Genomic DNA, 11282 nt, shown 5'->3' on the forward strand with positions numbered 1-11282 from the left:
TTAATTCAGTTTTTAACAGGACTAGAGATCCTAACAGAAATGTTATTCGTCGACCAGAGACTGTAACTAAATCTTTACTTGGAAGATCTTTACCCTATAAATTATTAAAATAGAACATCTTAGGGTTTAAAGTAGGACAATTGTAGTTGCTCACATGCTTGGAGAAATTTGTTTCCTTATGACTTGAAGACGATGAATTTTCGATTGTACTTTGATTTTACGTCTGTAATTGGGTTGCTAAGTGAAATCCACTCCTGAGAACAGAGCGGCAGTTTAATCAACTAAAGATTTGACCGGGCTCTGTACATCTCGTGACGTGTAAAGGGAATAATTAATTAATGGCACTCGGTTTGGGGCCCCCTCAAGGTATTCGGCGACCGTCTTTAGGGAATTACCTACCGATAATATGTTACTGTCCTGTCTAGTTCCTCGGTAGGTCCTCATATATAATCCCTTCCCAATCCAATAAACCGTCGGACGATTATACCGATATCGCAACGTATTCATTTGAGATATCTCGTCAGTTGGTGGGGCAAATCTATTAAAATTATACTTAAATTAAGCCCGATTGCTTTGGAAGGGACACAATCGAGCCAACTGAAAGCTGCTGGAAAAGTCTCTTTTAATAACTTTTATTCTTCTTGCTATTGCTCGCTTCTACCAAGTTTTTAGAAAGGAACTCGCCTCATTCAAGGGCTCTTTATTCTTTAAAACGTACGATTATTTGGAGTAGACAGCGCGTAAATAATTGCTAAAACATTCTTTTGTCATTATTATTGCAAATGTGCTACAAAAATTCCATTTTTCCCTGAGATTGCTTCGATGAAATAATTCCAAAAAGTTTTTACTTTTTACTATTACAATTCTTCTAAAGGCGATTTTCTGACGAAAAAATTAGAGAGGAATATACAGTTTTTGTCGGAATATGCAGTTCATTTTGCACAGTAAACTCAAAAGCTTTCATTTGTAAAACCTTTCAAACTATGAGATGTGTTTAGTTGTAAAATATATCTGTAGCGATGTACAATAATTCAGTTTTAAACCTCCTGTTTATTTAATCAATATAGTTTGTAGAAACTCTGAGGAGGGATAATTTACGTGTTTTTATTTGTCAGTTACGTTCGAGATCTCCTAATTTTACAAGGTGTTTTGCCAATTTAAAATGTATGAAAAATAATGCATTTTTGTCATTTAATTGTTGATTATGGCCGCAAAGGGAAATACTGCAGCTCAGACTGTAAGAAAAATTTGGGGTGTCTATGGTGATGACGCTTTCGGACAAAGCATTGTCCGTAAATTGTTCAAACAATTACTTTCTGATGAAGAATATATACATGACATTATAAAAACGTTGAATAATAAAAAAGTTTCTAAAGATCTACCTAACACTAACCTAATCCTTCCCTAACCCTACAAAACTTAACCATTCCCAACCTACCTCAACTCATGCGCAAGCCTCCTTTTTTTAGTAAACTCTATCAATGGGGAAAACTTTACTTCACTTAAGGAATTCAACAAACTTTGAGAAGTTCTAAGAGGACGGATTTACACAAGCGCATGGTACATCGAAATAGAGGATCGGGCAGTAAATCAATAGATACTTAAATGCGACGATATTCAACAAGTTCTTACAGTAACATTAGACCAACAAGTGTATAACTATGTTCAATAATAAAAACGTTCTAAAGATTTAAAACAAACTTTTCCCTTCCACTACTTAACCTAATCATAACAGCGCAGAATATTGCGAAAAAGTTAAAGATTTAACGTTAAGCAATAAGAAGGGAATGGATTTACAATATCAAAGGTTTTAGAAAATCAATGATATGATTTCTGAATGTCGGTGGAAGACACAGAAAGACCGACTAAAAAAACACACGAACGTGCACGCAAACTCACATACAGAACATTTCACTAAAGCTATTTTTTGTATCATATAAAAAAGGGTTATTTATTATTGTGCAACTGTGAAATAAATGTCTGGTTTCCAAAATCATCCTCTTTTACTATTTGGTCACGGTTTTTATGGATAATTGCCCCCTGGGATACAAGTCAATACAGTTTAAAAGAAGAGAGAAAAAAAGTGCATAATATGAATAACATAAATAGTATGGTAAATTTTAGGGCATTTTGTGCAATTCCCAACGGTGTCTTCTTAACCATTTGCATTGTTTTTTTAGCCCCAGTCTGTTTTAAAACATTTACGTGTATTTCAAAACGAAGAAAGATAAATGTGGTTCTTAGTTGTTAAACATTTACGTGTACATATTAATATTTTATTCATCTTGTTTTATAAAAAAAAAGTTAGAAATGAAATTCTGTAAATCATTTATAACGAATGTAGCACCTTCACACACTCAGGCTTTTACTCATTCTTACATATATTATTTCTTACAAGTGTGATGGAGAACCCGAGATGTATATTTAACCAAAGAAGGATACACTAACTGGTCTAATTGAAAGTAGTTCTTAATAATCCACCACAATAATCTTGTACTACCTACACAAACAGACAGACAGACAGACACATACACACATTTACGCTGGGCCGAAAAGTATGGGGGCGGGGTCAATATTCCTCTATCACCCTTCAAACATCCAGTAAAACTAAATGAAAGTGTATATATATTCCACTATCTCCCTCTGCCAGTACAAATCCATAAATGCACTCCACCTTAATATATACAAGAGAAACATAATACCGAATAATATACTGACCATTACTATATCATAAAACAGTCCTGAATCCTTCAAAAATGCCAAGCTAAAGCAAATTCTCGTATCGGTTGGCTTTGCTACATGCTCTCTATATAGAACCTCGCTATAAAGAAATATAGTTTTGGCCAAAAAGTAAGTTTCTGTGTGTCGACCTTGCATGGCCTATTCTTAATGGGAGGATGATTCATCTACGACTCAGATATTACGAGGGCCACTTATCAGCTGGGGGTTTTGTTTTAACTGTCGGAATTTCATACTCTTTAAAGTTATGTGTACGTGCTATTTTTATTAGTGGAGTTCACTTTTACGTTTATTATACAAAATATTTCATTGATTTTTTGTTTGTTTTTTCTAAAGCTATCACATGTAAAAAATAAGTATAGAATAAGATTAGTTTTCTGGTTAAAAAAATTAACGTATCACGCTCGTTTCTGTATACATTGCCATTAAATTGGCAAATATGTTAAGCAAAGTGTTATTTCACAATAAGATTTTTTTAACACTTGATTTCCAGCTGCTATAGATTAATTAGTGAAGGCAGCTGGAACCATAAGGGAAATAATATAGGACACTCGAAAATTTTACATTTATTGAGTAAGGTCAACAACCAACTACTGGGTGTAAGCGATAAAAAGGTGAAAACACCTTTAGGGAAAAAGTACTTTCAGGTAGTTACTCCCTGTGACTATAACTATAGGTCTGATGATGACCATCGTAGTCTAGATTGCTTCACCGATGGCTCACTCATTAAGGATAAGGGAAGTGGTGCTGGAATACACATACCTAAATTAGGGATCAGCATCTCCTATCCTCTTGGTAATAACACCTCGGTCTTTCAGGCAGAGGTCTGGGCCATTAATGTTTGCTGTAGAACACTGATGGATAACAAGATTAAGGGAAAAGATATTAAAATTTTTTCCGACAGTCAGGCCAGTCTAAAATCATTACAAAAAGAACTATCAACATCTAGACTGGTAGAGGAAACCGTTGAACTCATTAATAGGACTATCACCAGGTATGAGAATAGGGTAACCCTCATATGGATACCTGCTCATAAGGGGCACTATGGCAATGAGGAGGCGGACAGCCTGGCCAAGGAAGGATCAAATACTGAGTTCGTCGGACCACAACCGGTATTACCCCACTCTTTAAGCACAGCAAAAGAGAGTATAGGTAGCTGGGGCATGAAACAATTCCTTAAGGAATGGAATATGTCCCCCGGATGCAGGCAATCGAAGGAGTTTCTGAAGGAAATCAAACCTAAAGAAACGAAATGGCTACTCTCTAACTCTAGGAGGGGAATAAGGAGGCTGATAGGTATCCTAACGGGCCATTGCCCCTTGAGAAGACACCTCTTCATAATGGGTACTCTACCAGACCCCTTCTGCCGCTTCTGCGAAACAAAAGAAGAAACGGCTCGACACTACCTCGCAGAATGCGATAGGTATGCTAGGGAAAGATTTAATACTTTCGAAGGAGAGGAACCAAAACACTCCCCAGGATAAAATGGTCCACAATCCTGGGGTTTGTGAATAGGTCCAATAGGTTTATGCAGGACTCGTGAGCCGACCAGGTCCCGGACCTTTTAGGGATGGGGTACGGGCCTACTCAGGCTTTTAACCCCTCGGGTCCTGGTCGCCCGCCCTGTGTAATATATATATATATAACACTTGATTTTGTATGACAATGACACCGTTTATTTTCCGCGTTTCGCACCACATTCAAAACGTTGTTGGTAGATTCATCAATCCTCTGACTTATTAGCTGTTACCTTTCCCATCTAGGTACAATACACCAAACCTACGGTAAAAGGGGTATTTAATGAGGTCATCAAACGGAATTATCGGTTTGTGAATGGGATTGAAAATCGAACAAATTATCGCTAGTGCAGAGGCGAACGTGGACCCGGTTCCCAGCCTTGTAATTAATGGACACCAGGCGCACATTCATTTCATTATCTGTATTTGAGTACGCGAGGACCTTTAACAGTAATTAATGGAAATATGTAGAAACATTATCGAAATTAAACAATATCCATAAGTATATTGATTTCTCTCCCAAACCTTAGCCTTCAATTATCGCACTCCCTAAGTACATTCAACATAGGATTTATACAAAAGAGGGAACGCAATAAATTCCTAAATTTTTGACAAATAATAACGTCACATGTATATATATATATGCATATTGAAACAATTGATGACTTAACTAAAAATTCAACATTCAGCAAAGTCCCATGGAGTTTTATCAAAGTATCAGTGATCTGAACATATTGCAAACGATTAGATAGATATGATTTGAACCGATCCTGCTTATTACTTAAAATTCCCTTGGCGTACATCTTATTAATGAGGATATCGTAATTTAAGGCATGCAATACTTATACTTAGAAAAATCCCTACTACCTTTTCACTTTTATTTAGATTATATGATATACTGTAGTTAAAGGATAAAGGATAAATGCATCTTCCATACTTTTTGATTTTTAAACCAATCGTGCGGGTTTAGGCTATTCTAAGCCGTCGTCTAATAGTAAACAAAAATACACATAAAAGCATATTTTCATTTAAATTTTATTAATTTTATGTTTACAAATAATGTTTTTAAGATATTTTTTGTGCCCTTTAATACTGAGTATTTCCACCTCTGGCACGAATCACGTCCGTTAAACGCGTTTGCATTCCTCGGAAAAGGTTTCTGGTAAAATCCTGAGGTATTATTTCCCATTCCGCAAGAACAACCGTTTCCAGCTAGCTGTTCTAGGAGGTTTGGGCCTGAGATTCACCGTTGTACTTCTCGCTTAAGTTGATCCCAAATGTGTTCGATTCGGTTCAAATCTGAACTGCGAACGGACGTCCAAGGAAATGACACACCAGAACATCATTAACCCACCCGGCAATGCCATCTGACGGAACGTACAGCATGGTGCGTACCTTTCTTTAAAACGTCGCCGTATGAAATTTTATTATCGCCCATCTGAAGATTTGAGGCCAACTCTCACCACAACTCTAAATATACTCGTCCCCAATCTTCCAATGTCCAATTCCCACATTCCCGTACGAATTGAATCCTGGCCATTTTCTGAGCTATGGTAAGAAGAGCCGGGCGCTGAGGTTGTTTACATTGAGCCTCCTTCTTCCAGTACTGGAGGAACACGAAACATTTCGGACTTGTCTTACCAGATTTCTTTTCTCATTTTCCGTAATTCTGCGGTTTCGTAGAGCCTGATGACGGATGAATCTATCGTCTCTCTCTTGTCTGTAAAACTAGGTCGACCCTTTCCTGGACTTGTAGTGTGAACTCCTGTTTCTCAAAAGGGCCGAAGAACCTTTTCTATTGTAGAGTGATGAACATTCAGTCTCCTGGTGTCTTCGGGCAGGCTGTATGCTTGCTCTAATAATGTTAAGACCCTGACACTGTCATATTCACTTAAATGCATTTCTGGAGCTATTGAGACAGAATAAGAATAATATCACTTGAAATTAATGAAACAAAAAGATTAACTGAAATCATTACGCATAAATGGTATTAATCAGTAAAACGTAAACAAAGGAAATAAAGAAACAATTATTGACTATTTATTTGAACTACGATAGGTCCTAATCACCTGTGACTAATGTAGAAAGATAATGTATTTACATTTAAACCAAATAAATTGAGCGGTGCGTTAAATTTGCCCATCAGCGTATATTCTTGGATGTGTAGTTAGCAATCGTGGACATTTTTCATGTCGATCACTTTGTGAGACAAAAATTGAGAACTTGTCCGAAAACTAGGTTCTTGTTTTTCAGCCTCATATAGCGTATTCTGAATTGGGTATATAAATAAATCGTTTCTCTGAATATTAATGCTTCATTTTCAACCAAAATTATTACTTTTAAATGTGACAATGCACGGTCGAAGGAAAAATCAATGTCGATTCCAATAAAAAGCGAAGTTCTATTTTCCAGGTTAGTCATCCGAAAGAAAGTAAATATTGTTGGAGAACCGACTGTGTCATTGATCATTGAACCTCCACGGCGATTCTTATGTAAAAAAACTTTCCAAACGACAAAATGTCTTTTTGCATTGGACAATACACGCATGGACTCTCAGAATAAACCTAGTTCGTATGGATAACGCACTTTTTTTTAAAATTTCGATAATGTCAAACATCAACTTTCTAATCATTTATAAGAGAAAGAATTCATTCGGAGGATTGGAACTTTTCCTTTTTTCATTTGTACGAAGTTGAGCAAGTTGTTCAATTATCCAAGACACTCTGGATCTTTTATTCTTTGTTCGGAAAACTATTTTCATCCGATTTATATCTGTTTGAAAGAAATTATGTTTACCCTACCAGCACAGCAAATGATTGATTGAAAAGTGTTAAAATAGGTTGTTATTTGATTAACTTAATGACCATTGAGTTGAAACTTTGACCTTTAAAAACAGTTAAACCAAACATAAACTGAATATAATTTGGTAAATTAAAGTTGTAATAGAATTTTGTTGTTGAGTTTTTCATCCAATTAGTATCAACTTGTGGGCTGATCTACGGAATCGATCACCCTGGATTAAAAATAGCTATTCCAGGTTGACACAAACATTTACTTTTGGTCCAAATCATACATATAGCTTCGGTAGTAGAAAAAACTCTCGGTTTTCATATACAGGGAAGAAGAACACCATCCGATATGAAAATTGTGCTTAGGATTGGGGCCCTTTTTGCGATATTTCTAGGAACCTATATATATACAGTACTGTTAGAAGTCTCCTTTTGTGTTTATTGAGATTAAATGTATTAACATGAATTGTGTAATTTGACAGAGTTGTTGGAAAAATATTGAGTACCTGATCGATCCTCAATTAGGTGTACATTATGTTTGATTGGTGATGGAGGAATATCGAATTCACCACCCTAGTTGAGGTCCTAGCCATGAATTGAAAAAAACTGACCCAGAATTCAGTCTTAGATCTTGCCCCAGAACATGGCCAAAGACGATTCGAGAAGACAAAACCTGAAAAATTAATATCGATATTTTTTTTAAATATTTGAAAAGGGACAATGAAATGTTAATATAAACTCTCTTTTCCACCTTAATATTTATTACAGATACTGACAAATATTAGAAATGAATATGATTAATAGTAGAGACAGCAATTTAAAGTTATTTTACCACCTGATTAGTACTTAGGGGTGAAAATGGAACATAAGAAGCTTTGTGGAGTTACGCTGGGGGTTCGCAAGTTGATGGGATGTTGTAACCAGCCTGATCAATGATGTCTATGCTAAGCTTTTATTGTTGAAAGCTTCAAATGGCAATTAGTTAATTTATTAAATTTAATTATCAACTTACTTATAAATTTTACATGTCTTATTATGCATATATTGAAAGAGTTAATAAAAAAAGCGTTTCAAACAAATAACTGCTCCCTGCATTTTCTGTACATTATCCAGTGCTTTCCATATCTTGTACCACATTCTGAAAATTGCTGTAGAAGGTGTCTTTTAGGTCTTAAAGTCCAATTACTCGCTAGGGGTCGGACGAGGGTTAACCACTTTACAATACATTCTCATACCATTTTTATTTAAAACCCCACGGGGTGGGCTAATATTCGAACCCAGAACCACCAGACAAATAGGAGTCGGCCGTCCAAAACAATCGGCCATCTTGATTGTCTCCAGCAGCAAGGATAGAATAAATAAAATGATGTCTATTTGTTAATTGGTCAATCGGACCACGAACTGGAATGGATTTAATAATTAAACTGTATAGCTTCACGAAAGCTCTCCGTGGCCATTTCATTTGTCGCCGAGAATCAAATAGATTACACGACATTTGAAAAATTGCACAAAAAAAAACGAGGGAAAATTCGAGAGGTGAGATTGAAATGGGAAGTTAGTGTCCGAGGGGATCGAAGTCACGATAGCTCAAGTGGTAGAGTAACGGCGTAACAAGCCGAAGGTCCTGGGTTCGAATCCCGCTCGTGACACTGACTTTTTTATCTCAACTTAAAACCTTAATTAATTGGTCAAGCGGACCACGAAAAATACTGAATTTGAATGATTAAAATGAAGTAAACTTCACTAAAGCTCTCCGTGGCCATTTCATTTGTCGCCGAGAATCCAATCCGATTACACGATATTTGAAAAATGGCAAAAAAAGAAGGGAAAATTCGAGAGGTGAGGTTGAGATGGGAAGTTAGTGTCCGAGCTGATCGAAGTCACGATAGCTCAAATGGTAGAGTAACGGCGTATCAAGCCGAAGGTCGTGGGTTCGAATCCCGCTCGTGACACTGACTTTTTTATCTCAACCAATACCTTCCATAAATATTAATTAATTGACTTATGATTAAGACTTCCTCGACGACCTACGACCTACATTGTTATGTATATAATAAGTTATAAACAGTCGTGGTTTATTAGTTGCTTATATTCAAAACGTTTTAAAAAAACGCTGTAGTGTTACCTTGCGGTCAAAGGTTAATTTTTTGATAAATTTAAAGATCGACGTAGGAGAAATAACCACTTCATTTAAAAGCACACGTGCTTCTAGGTGACCAGTCTCTTCAGTAATGTTCCAAAAGCTGACTTTATACAAGTTTTTAAATATGTTAAAAATTTTATTTTTTATAATTAAGTAAGACTGGAAATTAAATTCCGTAATTCCCGTACGAATAAGAAGCCCATAAATGGGAAATACTCCATCCCTAATGTTCTATCTTATCCAGTGGAGAAAATTGGGATAGTACAATATTGTATTTTATAAAAGGAGTCTAAAGGTCGCTTTGATCAAACAAAGGCCCTTTTGCCTTCCTCCCCCATACCATTATATACCAAGAATCTTTTTTTTTTATGCTATTGAGTATTTGCTAAATTCAGATCCAACTGGCACATAAACCGGTTGAAATCCTCGAAGAAATCGCATGATTGGAGTTTATTAAAATTTCAAATATTCAATTATTAACTTGTCTTGTGGCTTTAAGCTATTAAAGCATTCCTTGCAAAGGGGTGGCCGTATTGACACCTATATTAACGGCTACAGTTACAATTTAAATGCAAATACATTTTAATCCAGTGCCTTGAGTTTGAATCGAGGATACGAGATATGTCTGATTTCATCACTTTAGCCAATGTTACCGCAATTATTTTAAACTAATTTTAACTAGTAGGCAATTTACATGTATTATCTTAACTTCCCAACATTAAAAGAGGCTGTATTGATAAATTTAGACGATTGGTTTTAATAATCACGACATAATTTCAGCACGGCTGCGACCCTGATATTAAAGGTCCTGTTATCCTCTACTTTAATCCAGCCTTCCGTTTCCTTTGGGTGAAAGTGTATTTTGTTGCTGTCATCCTGCAATAGAATTGATCCAAAGAAAAACTTTTCTAATCAGATGCTATTTTGCCATCAATTATTACCGACCACAGCTGTGGATTTGAAAAAGAAAATAACCATCCGAGTCTCTAACGTGGTCATTTTCACAATATTCGCCCTGTTGTTTATTCAAATTTAGCAGCTTTGACCAATCGAGCACTAAATTAATTCATCAGATCCCAAGGGCATGAAAACTACAACAGCACTCTCAAATTAATTAGTGGTACACAAACAATGTTTGATTAAAACTTAGTTAATATCTCATTAGAGAGGTGGAAAAGAGATGAATAAGAAGAAACGGAAAGACAGAGGTAATCTCATACGCGAATAGTTTTTTAATATCAAATAAATTAGTATGTTAATAATTAACGAGTTTCTTTCGTATCTTCTACTGTCTCTCATGTACGTGTTAACATAAATTATTCACCGTATGACCCGTTTTATAAATTATACCAACATCGGTTATTTTCTACGGCTAAAAGTATAATGATTTTACATGTTCAAGGTGTAAAAGATTTAAAAAGATCTAATCCCTAATTAAGGATGCCTTAACCAAAAATATGTACCTGTCCATTATTAACACTATCGTGATAATATATAAGTGTGTGGTGATTAGTGACCGTTGATCGGTATTTATTTAGAAATCGTGAGATGCGGTCTGGTGTGATGTAGGTTTCAGAAAAACATTTTCTTTATCGTGCCAACGTTTCGATCTTTATTGAGATCATCTTCGGGGCCTGGGATTTACAAACATTGTTTACATATAACAATTATATTAATTCACTTTTCCACATTTAAAATGTATTTGTTATATGTAAACAATGTTTGTAAATCCCAGGCCTGGAAGATGTTCTCAATAAAGATCGAAACGTTGGCACGATAAAGAAAATGTTTTTCTGAAACCACATCACACCAGACCGCGTCTCACGATTTCTAAATAAATAATATATAAGTTCATAAGGGATTAAGAAAATCCTAATCTCTACTTGGAAAACCGCCTGAATTTACCATTATTACATATCTTTATCCAGGGACAGGGTAAAACCATAAACTACAAGCTAATAGACTATAAATAACGCGTAAGAAAGGAGCAAAGCAACGGGAGGAACTTCGGACGGACAAGTTTCTTGGGATTGAGTGGACTGTATGGATATTAAAATTGAAATAAAATAAAATAAAATATAAATTATAAAACTT

The 11282-nt window shown here is 35.6% G+C and overlaps 1 non-coding gene across 1 annotated transcript; it reads left to right on the forward strand.

The window, feature by feature from the left end:
• Positions 1-8621: 8621 nt before the first annotated feature.
• Positions 8622-8694, forward strand: Trnav-aac. Its single transcript has one exon. It is a non-coding gene; the product is annotated as a tRNA-Val (tRNA).
• The last annotated feature ends 2588 nt before the right edge of the window (positions 8695-11282 follow it).

Source organism: Cimex lectularius, unplaced genomic scaffold (genome assembly GCF_000648675.2).
Source record: "Cimex lectularius strain Harlan isolate CLEC.00 unplaced genomic scaffold, Clec_2.1 scaffold299, whole genome shotgun sequence".
In the NCBI taxonomy this organism is placed as follows: domain Eukaryota; kingdom Metazoa; phylum Arthropoda; class Insecta; order Hemiptera; family Cimicidae; genus Cimex; species Cimex lectularius.